Genomic DNA, 17,330 nt, shown 5'->3' on the forward strand with positions numbered 1-17,330 from the left:
TACTCTACCCAGCAAAGCTATCATTCAGAATTGAAGGTCAGATAAAGAGCTTCACAAATAAGAAAAAGCTAAAAGGGTTCACCACCACCAAACTGGTATTATATGAAATGCTGAAATGTATTCTTTAAGAAGAGGAAGAAGAAGAAAAAGGTCAAGATAAAAATTATGAACAACAAATACATGTCTATCAACAAGTGAATCTAAAAACCAAGTGAATTAAAAATCTGATGTACAGAATAAACTGGTGAATATAATAGAATCAGGGGCATAGAAAGGGAGTGGACTGACAATTCTCAGGGGGAAAGGGGTGTGGGGGGTGCGGGAAGAGACTGGACAAAAAGCGTACACTTATGGATGAGGACAGCGGCGGGGCGGGGGGGGGGGGGAGGGGGGGAGGTAAGGGCAGAGAGTGGGATGGGAACCAGGTGGAGGGGAGCTATGGGGGGAAAAAAGAGGAACAATTGTAATAATCAGAACAATAAAGATTTATTAAATTAAAAACAAAAAAAAATTAAAGTGGATGTAAACAAAGCTTGTGCTACTGACTAGGCTGTGATTCCTGGTATGAACAGTGTCTTTTGGAGACTAGTTCAATCCAAGGAGAGGGTGTCAAGGTACAGGGAGGGCATAAGGGCAGCCTCCGGGCTGAATCAGCATACAAGTCAGCAATTCCATTAGCAGGGCCAAAGCCCTGATGGGAAGGGAGAAGACCTCTCTGGTGGGAAAGGTGACCGGCAGCTCCTCTGCTGGCACATGGGCCTGCGTGCTCCTGAAGACTCCTCAGAACTAAAAGAAAAGAGACCGTCACTGGCTCCCGACACGGGGAAGTCCACAGGTGTCACTGGCTCCTGGTTGTGGTGGCTCCAGGGTCTTCGGCAATGCCGTAAAGACCCGCTCATTCTCCGTCTCTTGGCTCCGCTTCCTTTGGGGTTGTTGCTTCTATTTCAGGCAGGGAGAGGAGTTGGCTGCCAGCGGCCCCAGACTTCCATCCTGCTGCCTCACCTGCTCAGGGGAGAGTTTCCTGTTGCTCTGAAATCTTGGGCTGAGTGTGTGAGCCAGAGTGGGGTCTCGGTCCTTTCCAGAATGTTGTCTCTGAGGCCGGGGGGAAGGAATATAAAACGTGCAATGACTGGCTCAGGTCTGGGTTACAGGCAGGTCCCTGAGACGGGTGGTGTGTGTGTGTGGTGGCTGATCAGCTCCACTCACCACCTGGGCTGAGTTTGAGGGCAGCGAGGGCCCAAAGACAATTAGAAATGCTGTTACCAGGAGCAAGGGAAAGTCCACCGTGTCCCCTCCTGGTCCCGGTGGTACATCAGCACGTGCTTCTGAATGACTCCAGAGATCATTGCTGAGTGAGGGGAAAACAACCGTAGGAAGAAAGATACATGCCATGGAGAGAGTTATGCTTAAAAAACCACCACAAGACCAAAGTTGCACGGTATATTTTCTATGGGCACACATATAGGCATGTGACCTCTGGAAAGGCGGGGGAGAGACTGGAATGAGGTGTTAAGAGGGCTTTGGCTTTATATATACTGGACTAAATCATGAAGTGTCATTAAAAATAGTTTACATGTAATAAATTCACTGTGTTTGGTGTACAGTTTTCAGTTTTGACAAGCACATGAAGTCATGCAGCCACCACCACAACCACGATAAAGAACAGTTGCATCACCCGCCAAAATGTCCCTTGTAGTTAACCTCTTAGTCGCTAATCCCTCCACAAATCCCAGCCTCTTGAAAGCACTGATCTCCTCTCCCTAAAGTGTTACCTGTTTGAGAGTTTGCCTGTGAGTCTGGTTTCTTTCATCTACATTGTTGTATACATCAATAGTTTGTTCCTGTTTTCTGCTGAGTAGTATTCCATTGTTTGGTTATACCAGGGTTTGCTTATCTTGTCGAAGGAGGTTGGGTTATTAGTGGGAACCCTGGGGGGGGGGGGGGGGAAGATACCGACTAAGAAGGGCCCCTGGTGGCTTAATTGGGCTCAAATGGAAAATGCAGAACTTGCAGCCATTTCCGCCCAGGAGTCTCTCATGCAGGCTGCACTTCACAGCGAGGCCTGGAGAGGCCTCTGCTTTACATTGCCTGACTGTGTGCTGAACTGCCTGCCGGCACTGTGTTTCTGTCATCTGAGCCAGCTCTCAGAAAGGTTTCCTGGAATCCTATTTCAATCAATAGGATGGAGGCTTCCCGCATCCAGTTAGAGCTGTGCATCTCCGAACAATCCAAGTGGCTCTATTCTGACCAATCACGGCAGTGCGTTTTGGACTAATCAAACTGTGAGGATTTGGCATCCTCATTTGCATGAGGACAGACCCATCAGGAGACAGGGGTGGAGACTTCTGTCCCTGTCAGTTAGCTCCCCTGGCGGGAGCACGCTTTCCCTTTCCATGGAAGACTGAAGAGTGCACCTTGCAGGCTGAGCTGAAACACTAAGGATGTCTCAGCAGAGCAGAGCAGAGCAGACCAGGGAGGAACAGGGCTCCGTGGAGCTAGAGGAGCAGAGCTCTGTCTGGTCCGTTTAGCCAGAGAAGGTAATGGCCCCAGGAGCCCCTGGCCCTAGAGCTGCTCCACAGTCACGCTGTTGTCCGCTGAATAAAGTTTCCTTCTTCACCGCACCCCAAATTAGGGGTTCTTGCTGGCATTGAATTGATGCCGGTGATCATTGATTGATGCTAGATTTTTGGCCAGCATGAATAAAACTGCTATAAATATTCAAATACAGATGTGTGTGAACATAGTTCGTATTTCTCTAGAGTAAATACCTAGGAGTAGGATTGATGAGAAGTATTTTAAGAAACTGCACGCTGGTTTCCACAATGCCTATACGGGTTTGCATTCCCACCAGCATGTATGAGAATTCAAGTTGCTCTGCTACTTCACCAGCCCTTGGTACCGCCAATGTTATTTTAGCCATCTAATAAGAGTGTAGTGGTTTTTAAAAAACGTTTTATTTTGAACTGATTTCAGACCTACAGGAGAGTTGCAAAAATAGAACTGAGCATTCCCATGTACACTTTACCCAGCATCCCTAATATTAACATATTATGTAATCATGGTATGTTTCTCAAAAGAAAGAAATTAACATTGGTGCCATATTATTACCTAAACTAGACTTTATTCAGCGTTTCATGGTTTTCCACTAGTGTTCACTTTTGGTTCCAGGATCCAACATGGGATCCCACACTGCATGTAGTCTCCATGTCTGTGTAGTCTCCTCCAGGAGATGACAGTTTCTCATCTCAGAACTTTGTCTTTTATGACTTGGACACTTTTGAAGGGTAGGTCGGGCATTTTGTGGTATGTCCTTCAATTTAGATTTATCCCATATTTTCTCATAATCAGACAAAGATTATGGATTTTTGGGGAGAATACCATACAATTTTTTTAAAAAAAGAACTTTATTATCTTCTGACTTTGTCAGCTCACTTGTGTATTCTCTGTTGTAGCCCTAGAATCACTCTGCCCAAGGCTCCTGGTTCCTTATATTAGAGAGCAGTATTTAGAAATCAAGTTCTGGGTACTGGGTGTGCTCATTGCTAGTGGGGTGTCACTGCTTCTAGGCCCTCTCAGCAAACAGAGCTGGGGAATTTTATGTATGCAGTCTAAAGTCTATTTTGTCAAATATAAGTATAGCTACCACAGCTTTTTCCCCCCTTTCCATTAGCATGAACTATCTTTTCCTAGCCCTTTACTTTTAGTCTCTGTGTATCCTTTTTGTTCTGTGGTGGGTCTCTTGTAGACAGCATATATATAGATTTTATTTCCTTATCCATTTTAGTTACCTGCTGCAACCTTTTGCAGCAAGGGTTCAGGATCTGGAGAAGGGGCCGATGCACAAATGAATACACTAGACAAGAAATATGAATTTAGAAGGCCTGGGGGAGCCAGATGGAAAACTTCCCTCTAGTGGGGAAGCTCCCCCAAAACTCGGCCCATCTGCTTTTTATTCACTTGAATACACATTTGCCCTTTAGGAATGAAAACAGGCATTATCAAAGGTAAAATTTGGTAAACAGTAAAAGGATTATCAGGTTAGGGAATGCCTTGAGCCATTTGGCCAACAGCAGGGCAATATTATGCTGATTTTCAGCCCTGCTGAATGTCACATTAAATATGCTAACTATTTTTGGTCTTAGCCTCTGGCAGTTACCCTACCCCTTTTTGAGAAAAAATATTTTTATTGATTTCAGAGAGGAAGGGAGAAGGAGAGAGCAATAGGAACATCATTTATGAAAGAAAATCATTGATCAGCTGCCTCCTGCATGCCTCACACTGGGGATGGAGCCCACAACCTGGGCTTGTGCCCTGACTGAGAATTGAACCGTGATCTCTTGGTTCATAGGTTGACACTCAACCACTAAGCCACACTGGCTGGGTCACTTTGAATATTTTTGCCCATTCTTCTGGCCTGCAAAGTTTCTGTTGAGAAATCAGCTGACAGTCTTATGGAAGCTCCCTTGTAGGTAATTAACTGTCTTTCTCTTGCTGTTTTTAGGATTCTCTGTCTTTAATCTTTGCAATTTTATTTTATTACTAGCAGCCCGTTTGCACGAAGATTCGTGCAATAGACCTTCATTCACCTGGCTGCCTGCACCAGTTTTCTGCCGGCACCGGGGACCCAGGCCTTGGCTGTGGCCACCGCCTTCTGCCTTCTTTCAGGATCGGGGCTTGGCCCCGGGCGGTGGCCTTGGCTCTACTGCACCCCAGCCTCCCTGCTACGGATTGTAGGAGCCGACCCCCCGTGGTTGCCTGCGATCCATGCAGGCTCCCCACTGGTGCCCCAGGCTTTCCCGGCCTTGGGCTCCGCCACACCCCAACGTCCCTGCAACGGTTTCCTGGTGGGCGTGGCTTGTGGGTGTAGCAAAGGTACGGTCAATTTGCATATTACTCTATTATTAGGTAGGATTTAAAAATTGATAGAGAGAGAGAGAGAGAGAGAGAGAGAGAGAGAGAGAGAGAGATTTGTTGTTCCACTTATTTATGCATTCCTTGGTTGATTCTTGTATGTGCCCTGACCAGGGATTAAACATGCAACCTTGATGTAGCAGGATGATGCTCTAATAAACTTAGCTACCTGGCCAAGGCTAACCTTTGCCATTTTAGGGGATTGCCTTCAGCCATTCTTCTCTACCTTGTCTTCCAAATCACTGATTCGATTCTCTGATTCATCCAGCCTACTATTTATTCCTTCCAGTGTATTAATTTCAGATAATGTTTTCTTCATTTCTGACTTTTAAAGTGGTTTCTATGTCCTTTTCATGCTGTTGAGCATCCTATATATGTAGTCTAAACATGCATATACATATGTCTATATTTCTGTCTGTCCATGTACATTAACAAATGAACTCAGACTGATATTTCTGAATCCAATCTAGCACCATAATATTTATTCTAGTATTCCCCCTCGCTTTTTCTTTCTCAGTCAGTGAAAAACCTGTCTCCCTCATTATTTCCAATACATTTACTTTATTGTTCAACTCTACTATACATGTAAAATAGTTTCAGAATTGATAGCCTATATCTATTTGAGAAACAAATTTGCTAACCAGAGTGTTTCTCTGCAGATCTCTTTGCTTTAGTCTTACAGTATCTAGTCAAAACATTGTCTCAGCTCCTTTTTTCCTCATAAGTTTCAGTGTGGTTGAGCCACCCATTTGTAAATATTCATTTGTCACTGGGTACATTCTATCTTGATTTCCTGACATTCTGGGTGGTTTCTAAAAATTTGCATACAGAAAATCCACTCTTGTGGTGTACAAATCTATAACTTAAAAAAAGTATGTTTTTATTGATTTTTAGAGAGAGAGAGAAAAGGAGAGGGAGAGAAACGTCAATATGAGAGAGAAATATCGATTGCTTGCCTCCCATTGAACCCAAAACCTGGGTATGTGTTCTGACTGGGAATCAAACTGCCAACCTTTCAGTGCATGGGATGATGCCCAACCAACTGAGCCATACTGGCTAGGGCCAGTTCTAGAATTTTTTTTTTTTTTTTACAAATTACACAAACTGATTTTGCAACATTGAACCAGCTTTGCATTCCTGGGATAAGCTCCATTTAGTTGTGATATATTATCCTTTTAATATATTGCAGGATTAAATTGGCTAATATTTTGTTGACGAGTTTTGCATTTATGTTCATGTGATATATTGGTGTGTAGTTTTCTTTTCTTGTAAAGTCTTTCTCTGATTTTGGTACCAGGATAAATCTGGCCTCATATAGTGAGTTGGGAAAATTTCCTCCTGTTTTATTTTTCTAAAAAGCTGTGTATAATTGAAATGATTTTTTCCTTCACAGTTTGGTATGTTAACGTAAAAAAAAACATTGAAACCTGTAAAGAATTTTTGTGAGTTTATTTGAGCCAAACTGTTGACATATTCTGGGAAGCAGAACCTCAACAAATTGAGATAATGCTCCGGAGAATGGTGGGTTACATTTGTATTTATACATTGCAATCAAAGGAGGGCCATAGGTGGGTTACATGAAATTCATTGGTGACAGATTAAGAAGGTGGGATAAAGCAAAGTGGTGGGAAACCCCTGGGATTGGATAAAAAGTAAAATGATGGACACATAACACACTTAGGTGAATGCAGGAACAATTAACATGGTAATGAAGGAATTTGTGGCATCTGTCCTGGCGCCCACCACATTTGGTTGTGCCCCAGGGGGCTCCAGAAAAAGGGAAGTTACAAGCTACCCAGACATTTCAAGGGTATGTTATCATAGATGCAAAAAGACAGATAGGCTCAGTTAATGTAAAGGTTGACCGTGTCAGTGAAGATACCGGCCTAGGATGTAACTGCCCACCATCACTGCATTTAGTTAAAGTTTGATTTCAGACCATCCTTTGTGGTTACTTTAGGTCCCTGAGTTTGCAAGACTGTCATGCAGGCCTCCCCTGAGCTTGTCAGGTCAGCATGTGGCCCCTTTCGTCCACAGGTAGAATTCACCAATGAAACCATCTGGGCACGAAGCTTTCTTTGTTGGAAGGTTTTCATTACAAATTCAATTGCTGATAGATCTAGCACTATTTGCTTTATCTATTTCTTCTTGAGTGAACTTTGGTAGCTTCCTGTAAAGTTAAACATATATTGTGAATGCCACATCCATTTTCGGCTAGGATTCAAGGTCTGGAGAAGGGGCTGCGCACAAATGAACATACTAGACAAGAAATATAAATTTAGAAGCCATGGGGGAGCCAGGTGGAGACCTTACTCTCTAGCGGAGAGGCTCTCTGAAACCCAGCCTTTTATTTACTTCAATACACATTTGCCCTTTAGGAATGCAAACAGGCATATCAATGGTAAAGTTTGGTAAACAATAAAAGGATTATCAGGTTAGGGGATTGCCTTCAGCCATTCGGCCAACAGCAATATTATGCTGATTTTCAGCCCTTGCTGAACATTGAAGTCCATTAGCCTTCCAGCAGACTTCTTCCATAATTATGCTGACTACTTGCTGGTCTTAGCCTCTGATAATATATTTATCATACAATTCAACAATCTCACTCCTAGATATTTACCCAAGTGAATTGAAAACTTACATTTACAGCAAAACCTTTTAATTCAGAAGTTTATGGCGAGTTGTGGGACATACTACAAGAATATTTGGGAATGGTTTCTACTTGATGTCAATTCTCAGGGCTTCAAGACCAGATAACCGTATCCCTTGGCCATAGCTGGACACCTGACCCAGGATGGCCTACACAGAAGAGTACCTGGTCAGGCTGGACCAATTAGAGCCCTTTTATAGAATTTGGAACTTGAGTGGCTGTCCTATAAGGTGCAGACTCAGGTGCTGTGGGTGATGGTGGTGGGGGCGCAGGGTGAGAGGGAGGGGTGCCATGTTTTCTGCCATGTGGTTGCAGGAAACAGAAGAAGTTGGGGAAGAGACCAGATTAGGCACAGGGGGAAAGGCTGGGAAGAGAGATCTGAACCACATAGTTTCCTACCAAGTCTCTCTGTGCATCCCTGTCCTAAGCTCTGGGCCAGATCCCCATGGGAAATGGTGAACAAGGTTTCCATTACTTGCAGGAGAAAGTGTAATGCTCAAATGTCTCTCCTTGGACAATTTATGTTTTCTTCTAGGGAGGAGAGTTTTTCCATGTTACCTGTCACTTTCCCTCAAGTGGCCTCCTCCTCCTTAGTCTAAGTGGTGGGCCACTGTGGTCGAGCCATGCCATGCTTCCCTCATTTTCACTTTGACTTGCTGCATGGAGGATCTTGCATGGAGGGTACTCAAAGGACAGCCTGGACAAGGGTGTTGTAAGGAGGGACACCAGGTCATCTGAATTTTGGACAAAGAATATAAAAAAGCAACAATGATAATGGGGGGGTGGTGGTGGGGGAGAAGATTCAGGATTTTTGTCTCCCAAGGAGCGAAAAAACAAACTTGTTGCCTTGAAGGTATTAAATGTTCTTGAGAGCTCTTGTTATTGTTGTTGTCATTGTCTTTATTGTTATAACTAGACTTAACTGAGCACAGTAGTTCTGGGTGTCCCTGTGTTTTTGTAAGAATAAAGAAATTTTTTTGAAAGCTGCCTGTCTTATCTCAACTCCCCAAGGTCCCCCTTCCTGTGATGGGAACAGGACCTTTAAAGTTGTAAAGCCATATGTCTTATCTACCCAAGGTGTCTCCCCCTTCCTGTGATGGGAACAGGACCATTAAAGTTGTAAAGCTGTGTGTCTTATCTCAACTCCTCCAAGTCTCCCTCCTGGTGATAGGAGCCAGACCATCAAGGCTATCCCAGGAAAAAGCCCTATCATAAAACATGAAATTAACAAGCCCAGCTCCCCTTTTGAATTCCCCGGCAGCATTTGGTCCCCTTTTCCTCCCTCTCATGTGTGACCCCTCCCAACATGTAGTTTTTGCCTTTATAAGCCTGTAAAATTTCCTACTGGGCTGCTTAACTCCTCTGCTCCTGCGTGAGTTACGAGTTGGGCCCCAGCATGCTGGAATAAAGCCTCTTGCTGTTTGCATCAAGTGACGCCTCCTGCGGTTGATTGGGGTTGCCGTCGATTCGTGGGACAGAGTAAGGGTCTCATTTTGGGGGTCTTACATATTCCCTACCTCCCAAACTTGACAACTGCATGGCTACTGTGGACACATTTTAGATGGAATCAAATTAGACTCTGGCTGTTGTTGAAACAATTTAGGAAACTAGAGTTATTTTCTTCTCTTTTTCAATAGAATTAAAAAAAAACACCACAAAGAAAAACGTAAAGAACATTATTTGTTGGTTTTCTAAGTGGCATATAATGTTATTAAAATAAATAGTTGAATGAACTTTCTGGATGGACATATCTGTTGTTCATTTTATGGAAAAAATATCATGTCCTTGTTTTTTGCACGATTTTCCTTTGCTGACAAAGATCTTGTGATCTCCTGTCTGCATGCAGTTCACTAGGTTCCAGGAATGATGTTAAGTTGAACTTGGCCTCCGTTACCTGAGAAAATATAGGTTTGTACTTCCAATGCTAGATAACTTGCTTGTTTTCTTTGTTACCTGAGATTTAGGAGCTGGAAACCTGTAAGCTTTTGGCGCTGATTATTCCAGCTGTTGTGATACTAATGATTCACATATTTAAAAAAAAAAAATCCTGGAAACCTGCTAAAGGAGGAATATCAAAGCACATTCATTCTGTTGACAAAGGTGCCATTCTGAGAGGCTTAAGGAGGCACAATTTTATTTGGTCTTGTTACTGAGGGTAGCACGCATATCCCTCTTTATTTCTGAATACTATTTTTCCTTAAAAAATTGCAGAAGGTAGGAATAGGCAATTCACAAAGGAAGAAAGGCAAATGTCCAATACACATGAAAATGTGTTCAATTGAACAAATGCAGATTGAAGCAATGAGATATTTTTCCTCCAGCCACATAAGAAAATATTTATAAAGGCTGATGGTAAGCCCCAGAGTTGCTGAGAAACTGAGTACTTTTTATGGTACAATCTAGAGTTGTGCTTCAGGTTTAAACTGCTCCCTGTGGCTCAGAAGCCAGACCTCCAGGCACTCATCTTAAAGACCTGGCGGGATACTTTGTGAGGATGGAGACAGGTTATTTACTAAAGATTGCTCAGGAGAGAGACTAGAAACAACCAAATGACAAGTCGGCTCTCCCTGGAGTGAGGCGGTAGTCAGAATGAGGGTGCAGAACTTCACATGCGAAGGTGGAGGCATGTTGTGATGTATCACCCAGTAAAAAGCTGTAAAGCTACTTGTTATGATTCCATTTCTGTATAAACTCTGTATGTGTGTTTAAAAAAAAAGTAGTCTGCCCAGTCACAAGAGACAAGTACTACCTGATGCTACTGATATGGTACCTGGAGGAGTCAGCTCCCCAGAAACAGAAAGTAGAATGGTGGTTGCCAGGGGCTGGGAAAGGGGAGAATGGAGAGTTAGTATTTAATGGGGCGGAGTTTCTGTTTGGGAAGATGAGAAAGTTCTGGAGATGGATGATGGTAATAGCTGCACAACAGGTGAATGTACTTAATGCCACTGGAAACGGTTAAAGTGGTAAGTTTTATGTTATGCATATTTTACCACAATACATTAAAAAAGAAAAAAAAGAAAAAGCAGCTGGAAGGATATTTGCCAAAATAGCAATGTTATTCTCCGGGTGGTCGGTCTTTGTTTTCTTCACAATGAGCATTCATTACTTTTATATTCTGTGAGCCCCTCTTGGCCAACCAGTGAGCTGTGGATTCATTGAATCCGTTTAAAATTTTAACCTGCCCCCACACCTCCCCTCAGGTGTTGCTGTTGGACACATTTCCCCTAGGAGCTCTGTGTAATTCTTGCCCACCTTCCTTACCCCTTTCAGTCCACCCCATATTTCCCCACAAGAATGGCTGGGGGGCCAGACTCTGGGCCTGGGTCCTGCCACTTTGCCTGGTAGAAGAACATCAGTTTTGGTGCCTGCCGCCTGCTCTTACCCACAGTAGCCACCATCAACTTTTCTAACCACCAAGGGACTTTGTGGGAGGGGGGGTGGGAGGACATTCTGGGGGCGGTTCATGGAACCCACAGCAGCAAAGCTGGGAACCAGCTTGGCACTTGCAGAACAAGGGGCATTCCCCAGGACCAGCCACCAAACTCCTGACCCCCCAGTTTCTTCCCCCTTCCTCATCCCTGCCCTCCCTGCTCTGGAACCAGGGCCTGAAAGAGGTGGTGATTGGCTGGCCTTGGTCACATGCCTGTCCATGTTCGCAGGGAGCAGGATAGGGTGTTGATGAATAGACCTTTGGACTTCTCACAGTGACAAGGGGCAGGGCATCCTCAAAAGGCAGCTGAGGCATGGGACTAGGAAGGGAGAACTGTGTAGCCCCGGCGCCTGTTCACTCAGCAGTTATCTTCTAGAGCTTAGGATCTTTTTACAAGCTTCTCCCTCTGCCTCTAAACCTTTGCCTGATTAGCTCCTTGTTATTTATTTATTTTTAAAAAAATATATTTTATTGATTTTTTACAGACAGGAAGGGAGAGGGACAGAGAGTTAGAAACATCGATCAGTTGCCTCCTGCACACTCCCTACTGGGGATGTGCCCGCAACCAAGGTACATGCCCTTGACCAGAATCAAACCTGGGACCTTTGAGTCTGCAGGCTGATGCTCTATCCACTGAGCCAAACCAGCCAGGGCGCTCCTTGTTATTTAGTTCTCAGCTTGAAGGCCACCTGTGCAAGCTTTGGCCACCTTGGTGCATCCCTCAGGCAGGCCACCTGAGGTCCCTCCATCCTGATCCTGTGTTTTATTTTCTGTAGTGCACTTACCTTCATCCCGGGGTGTTGTGCTCCCTTACTTACCTGCATGTTAGAGTCATCTCTCCCTCGTCCTTGTATTAGTCAGATACAGCTGCTGTAACAAAATATCACAGTTGGGGGTGGGGGGGGAGGCCCTACACTTGGAAATGGATTCTCTCACAGTTCTGGAGGTGGAAGTCCAAGATCAAGGTGTCAGCAGGTTTCATTTCTTGAGACTTCTCTCCTTGGCTTGCAGATGGCTGCCTTCTCACGAATGTTCTCATGTGGCATTTTCCTCTCTGTGCTCACTCATCGCTGTCCAGATTTCCTCTTCTTATAAAGACACCAGGTGGAAATGTTGTGACAACCCTGACTTTTACTGGTTTCTTTTTACTGTGTTTTTAGTGTGGCAAAATACATGTAGCATGAGGTACAGATGGAGCAGTGGGGGGAGAGGAAGTTCTATCTCCTTCTGGGAGGGCAGAGAGAGGATAGCTGACCTGGGTTGTGAAGACTGAATAGGAATTTTCGTGGAAAGGGGTAGTTGGATGGTGGCTGGCATTTACCGAGTGCTTACTCAGTGCCAGGGACTGCTGTAAGTGCCTTCAGGTATTAATGCTTTTTGTTCTTACCCTGACCCAGTGAAGTGGGTACGGTTGTGCCCTTACTTACCGATGAGGAAGCCAAGGCTCATAAAAGTTAAGAAACCTGCTCCCATGGGGAGTGAGTGGGGAGTTGGGTTGAATCCTCGGCAGGTTGACTCCAGAGCCTCTGCTTTACCATGCCGGCCTTCCTGCCTGTGGGACACTTGGGGTGACTTCCATCCAGTAGGACCCGGATGATCTGGATCAGAGCGGTCACATCTTGCAGGAAATACCACAGATGCAAGGACATTATTCTCTCTTCAATTGTCCTCCAGTGTTTCTCATGCAATTGAGGAGAAATTCTCTGTTTTGTTGCCAGTGTGTCTAGACTACTTAAAAAAAAAAAAAATATATATATATATATATATATATATATATATATATATATTCATTTATTTATTGATTTCAGAGAGGAAGGAAGAGGGAGAGAGAAATTAAAACATCAATGATGAGAATCATTGATTGGCTGCCTCCTGCATGCCCCCTACTGGGGACCAAGCCCGAAACCCAAGAATGTTGCCCCTGACCAGGAAATCAACCCTGGGACCCTTCAGTCCCCAGGACTATCCTCTATCCACTGAGCTAAACCAGCCAGGGATAGACTACTCTTTTTTTTTTTTTTTTGGTTAATCCTCACCCAAAAATATTTAAATATTTTTCCATTTATTTTTAGAGAGAGTGGAAGGGTGGGGGAGACACACACACACACACAGAGAGAAACATCCATGTGAGATGTTATTCTCCAGGTGGTCGGTCTTTGTTTTCTTCACATCTGTTGGTTGAGACACATCTCTTGGTTGCCTCCAGCACGCACCCCTACCTGGGCTGGGAAGGGCTGCAACCCTGCAACGAAATCGAACCCATGACCCTTCAGTCTGTGGGCCAACGCTCTATCCACTGGGCAATACCAGCTAGGGCTAGGCTACTTCCGTCTCCCTGGTGGAGGGAGAAACAGGCATGCAGGCAACAGAACGTACCGAGTTTTGTTTTGGTCATGTTTACATATTTATGATTACCTATTGAGGGCTAGAAATCTGGGTTTACGTTCAAGGTAATGATAAAGAATTTCATTTCGAAGTAGGAATGCTTAAATAAAATCAAAAGGAGTTGATTTACGTGCCATCATTAAGTCCACGACATGAAGGTTCGCTGCCCACTATGGTGGAGGAGCGGCCCTGGTGAGTGGTTGGCGCCCACGACTCCACTCGATTGTGTGTCCCCCAGGGAGTCCTAGGAGCTCTAACAGGGACAGGCAGCCTGCCTAGGAGCCACCCCAGCAGGATGCTTTCATCTCCCACAGAAGCTCCTTGAAATGGGAGGGCTTGTCCGGGCGGCTTCCCTGAGCCTCCCTCCAGCCTTGGGTTCCCCAGACCTGCATGTGTGTCTCTGGACTCAGGCTCACCTCAACCTGTAATTTTTATTCCTGTGGCAGCAACAGGGTTAAGAAACAAACCTCATCTGTTGACCCACCTCGGGCTTCTGATGTGCTTTGCTCCATTAATAATTTAGTGAGGTGGACTGAATTGGATTGATTTCCCCCCAAAATCAATACACAAATGATTATTGTTTCAGGGCACTTCTGAGCGCTTGCTTCGGCAAGGCCGAGGGGAGCTGTCTGATTGAAGACTGGAACTGTACTCAGCATCCAAAATTACTGTTGAGAGGGTTATGTAAACCAAGGGGTGAACTGGTGCTAACATTTTCTATTGCCATAAAAGCCTTTTTCCTTTTCTGAATGGTGCTTCTACGACACACGTACCATCGCTGTTCCAGGCCTGTAATTTTAAAATTACCGCTCGATACTGGAGGTGAAGTGATTTTACTGCTGCTGGTCTATTAAAGTTGTGAGAGCCAGCAATAGCTTGGAGAACATCTATGGCTGGATGTGTGTGGCCACACCGGGCCCATCACCATAGATGTGCCTGCAGATGTCCCAGGGCTGGATCAGTGAGTGGTGGTGGGAGGGGGTGGAAGGTGGAGGGGGTGATGCCTGGGCCCCTTACGTGGTGGAGCAAGCGCTGGGCATCAAGCCTTGTCCCCCCTTCCCCCAAAGAACAGGGCTCATCAAGCCTTGTCCCCCCTTCCCCCAAAGAACAGGGCTCTAGGAAGGCAGGGACCTAGGAGCCGCACTAAACCCAAAGCAGCCAGGCAGCCTGGCTGCCTCATCTCTCACAGGTAGAAATGTTGTGACAACCCTGACTTTTACCGGTTTATTTCCACTGTATTTTTATTGTGGTAAAATATACATAACACAACATTTACCATTTTAGCCATTTTTAAGTGTGTGGTTCAGTGGCATTAAGCACATTTACATTGTTGTGCAACCATCACCACCATCTGTCTCCAGAACTCCCCCCCCCCTGCAAAACTAAAACTCTGTCCCCATTAAACACTAACTCCCCAATTGCCCCTCCCTCCAGCCCCTGGTCACCACCCTTTTAATTTCTGTCTTTATGAATTTGAACTCTAGGTACCGCATGTAAGCGGAATCATACAGTATTTGTCATTTTGTGACTGGCTTATGTCACTTAGCATAATGTCCTCAAGGTTCATCCATGTTATAGCATGTGTCAGAATATCCTTCCTTTTAAAGACTGAATAATATTCCATTGTGTGGGTATACTCCTCTTTGTTTATCCATTTACCCGTCACTGTACTTGGGTTGTTTCCACCTTTTGGTTACTGTGAATCATCTTATGAACATGACTGGGCACGTATTTCCTGAAGCTCCTGCTTTCAATTCTTTGGCTCCATGCCCCAAAGTGGAATTGTTGAGTCATATGGTAGTTCTATGTTTAACCTTTGGAGAAACTGCCCAACTATTTTCCATAGTAACTGCACTATTTGATATTCCCATCAGCAATGTGCAAGGATTCTAACTTTTCCACGTTCTTGCTAACACTTGCTATTTTTCTTCTCTCTTTCTTTCTAATCGTCATCTTAATGGATATAAAATGGCATCTCACGGTGGTTTGTATATTTTTAGTATTTTTTTAAATTCAAATAAACCTTAATTCCCCTTTTCCTAAAGCGGTTTTTCTCTCCTTCCCCCCTTTCCTGTCCTCCCACCATCTTCTTTAAAAGTTGTACAATATTAGATGCCGTTCAGAAATCCCATAGTCTCAGGCTTTCGTGTTTGTTTCTCCTTAAGTGGCTGAGATCTTAAAACATCATTTGAGAAGCAGGAATTTAAACGTCTGTGAGAGAAAAATAGCCTTTGAGAAGACACTGTCTTGGGAGGCTCGTCGGCAGGGGCCCCCAAAGAAACCTTATAACGCACCAGGGAGGGGCTCTGCCCAAGGAGACACAGCTCTCCTCTCGCCGCTGGCTCGCTGAGTAGCTGGCCTTGGGTGTTTGGAATGTTTCTCTCCAGGGGGCCTGGGCCCTGGGGAGGCTGCTCTGAGGGCTGCTCACAGTCCTCCAAATGCACTCTGGCTCTGCTTCTTGACTGGTATCCTGGCAGAACAGAGGAAGAGTCAAAATGAGTTCTGGGAAGAGTGGAAACGTTCTGAGAACAGAAGGAGTTGGCTGGAGAGGGGGTCTTGGTAGGCAGGGCTAATCCCATAGGATCTTGAGGCTCAGGTTAAAAACTCTGAAGTCTGTTCTGTGGCATTTTCTGCGGGGGACATGATTCACTTGGCTTGATAACAATATGAGTTGTTGATTGGGAGGCAGGGGATCACTTAGGAGGCGTCTGCAGAGGTCCAAGAGAGAGGAGATGGTGGCGATGGAGAGAAGTGGACAGACTGGAGATACATGTGGGGACTATCGGCATTAGTGATGGACGGTGTGGGAAGATTGGAGTAGAAGGTATTTCCTCAGTAAGTGATGTGGCCACGAGCTGAGCTGGGTGTGGATGGGGAGGTGTCCAGTCTAGAGTTCAGGTGGGACAATGAAGGGTTTGCCTTCCTTGGAGGCATCTGCACTAAAACCTGGACCAGGGGGTTGTAGGACCTTGTTTCAGTTTTACTTGCCAAAGCCACGTTTGGCCTTTGACCCTCAAATACTGTATACTCTAACTATTTGAAATCAAGAAAGATAATCACCATTCAACTCAGCATCCTCTAGGTAGTATCCAACAACCAATTGGATAGGAGAGGGCTTAAGTTTGCATCTGCAGGTAGGCGGATGGCGGAGAGGGGTGAGAGGACTCTCCAGAGGCATGGCTTACTCTGTGTCCTGTGGCAGCCTCAGGGCATGCAGCCACTGATTGGGCAATGGCAGTGTCCATTGTTCTGGACAGGGGTTTATGTGGGACACCTCGGTGCTCCTTCCCTCTCCCTTCTGCTTGTCCTCTTCCTCTCTCTCACTCCTGGAAGAGATTGCAGAAGGCCTCAATGGCCCACAGTCCACATCTCAGGGGACACACATGAGTGACAGCATCTTTGCTTCCTCCTACCTAGGAAGGCCAGCTTCCCACTTGCAGGACCCTGATCCCAGCTGGGCCCTTCTGCCCTGCTTCTCCCTCATCTGTCCCAGCCCGTTTACACATTCTCAGGGTCTATTACTTGCACCACCCGCTTTCAGTACTGAATTATCTACTACTTGGGAGATTGTGGGCGGTGTGGGGTAGAAACCTCCTGGATACAGCTCATGCCAATGCAGGATGTTTGTTAAAAGGTTACAGAGAAGGAGGGGAGCAGGTGCCTGCAGCCAGGCTGTGGAGTCCTGCAGCAAAGACGGGGCTGCTAGACACGATTCCAGATGCGGTGAGATGGTTTGGGGGAGAGGACTGGGCCAGGGCTACCCTGGGGACTCCCGGCAAACCGCCCCCCTCTCTTGCCTAGGGCGGCAGCCTCTGGAGGACACTAGACCACGGAGGGACTAAACCAGAAATGGGATGCCAATCACTCTCAATATGGGCAGGGTTCAAGTTTGTGCCCCCTACACACCCAGCCTGGCAGGAGGACCCACAGACCCCACAGAAGCAGTCAGTGGCA

This window comes from Cnephaeus nilssonii (genome assembly GCF_951640355.1).
Source record: "Cnephaeus nilssonii genome assembly, chromosome: 20".
In the NCBI taxonomy this organism is placed as follows: domain Eukaryota; kingdom Metazoa; phylum Chordata; class Mammalia; order Chiroptera; family Vespertilionidae; genus Cnephaeus; species Cnephaeus nilssonii.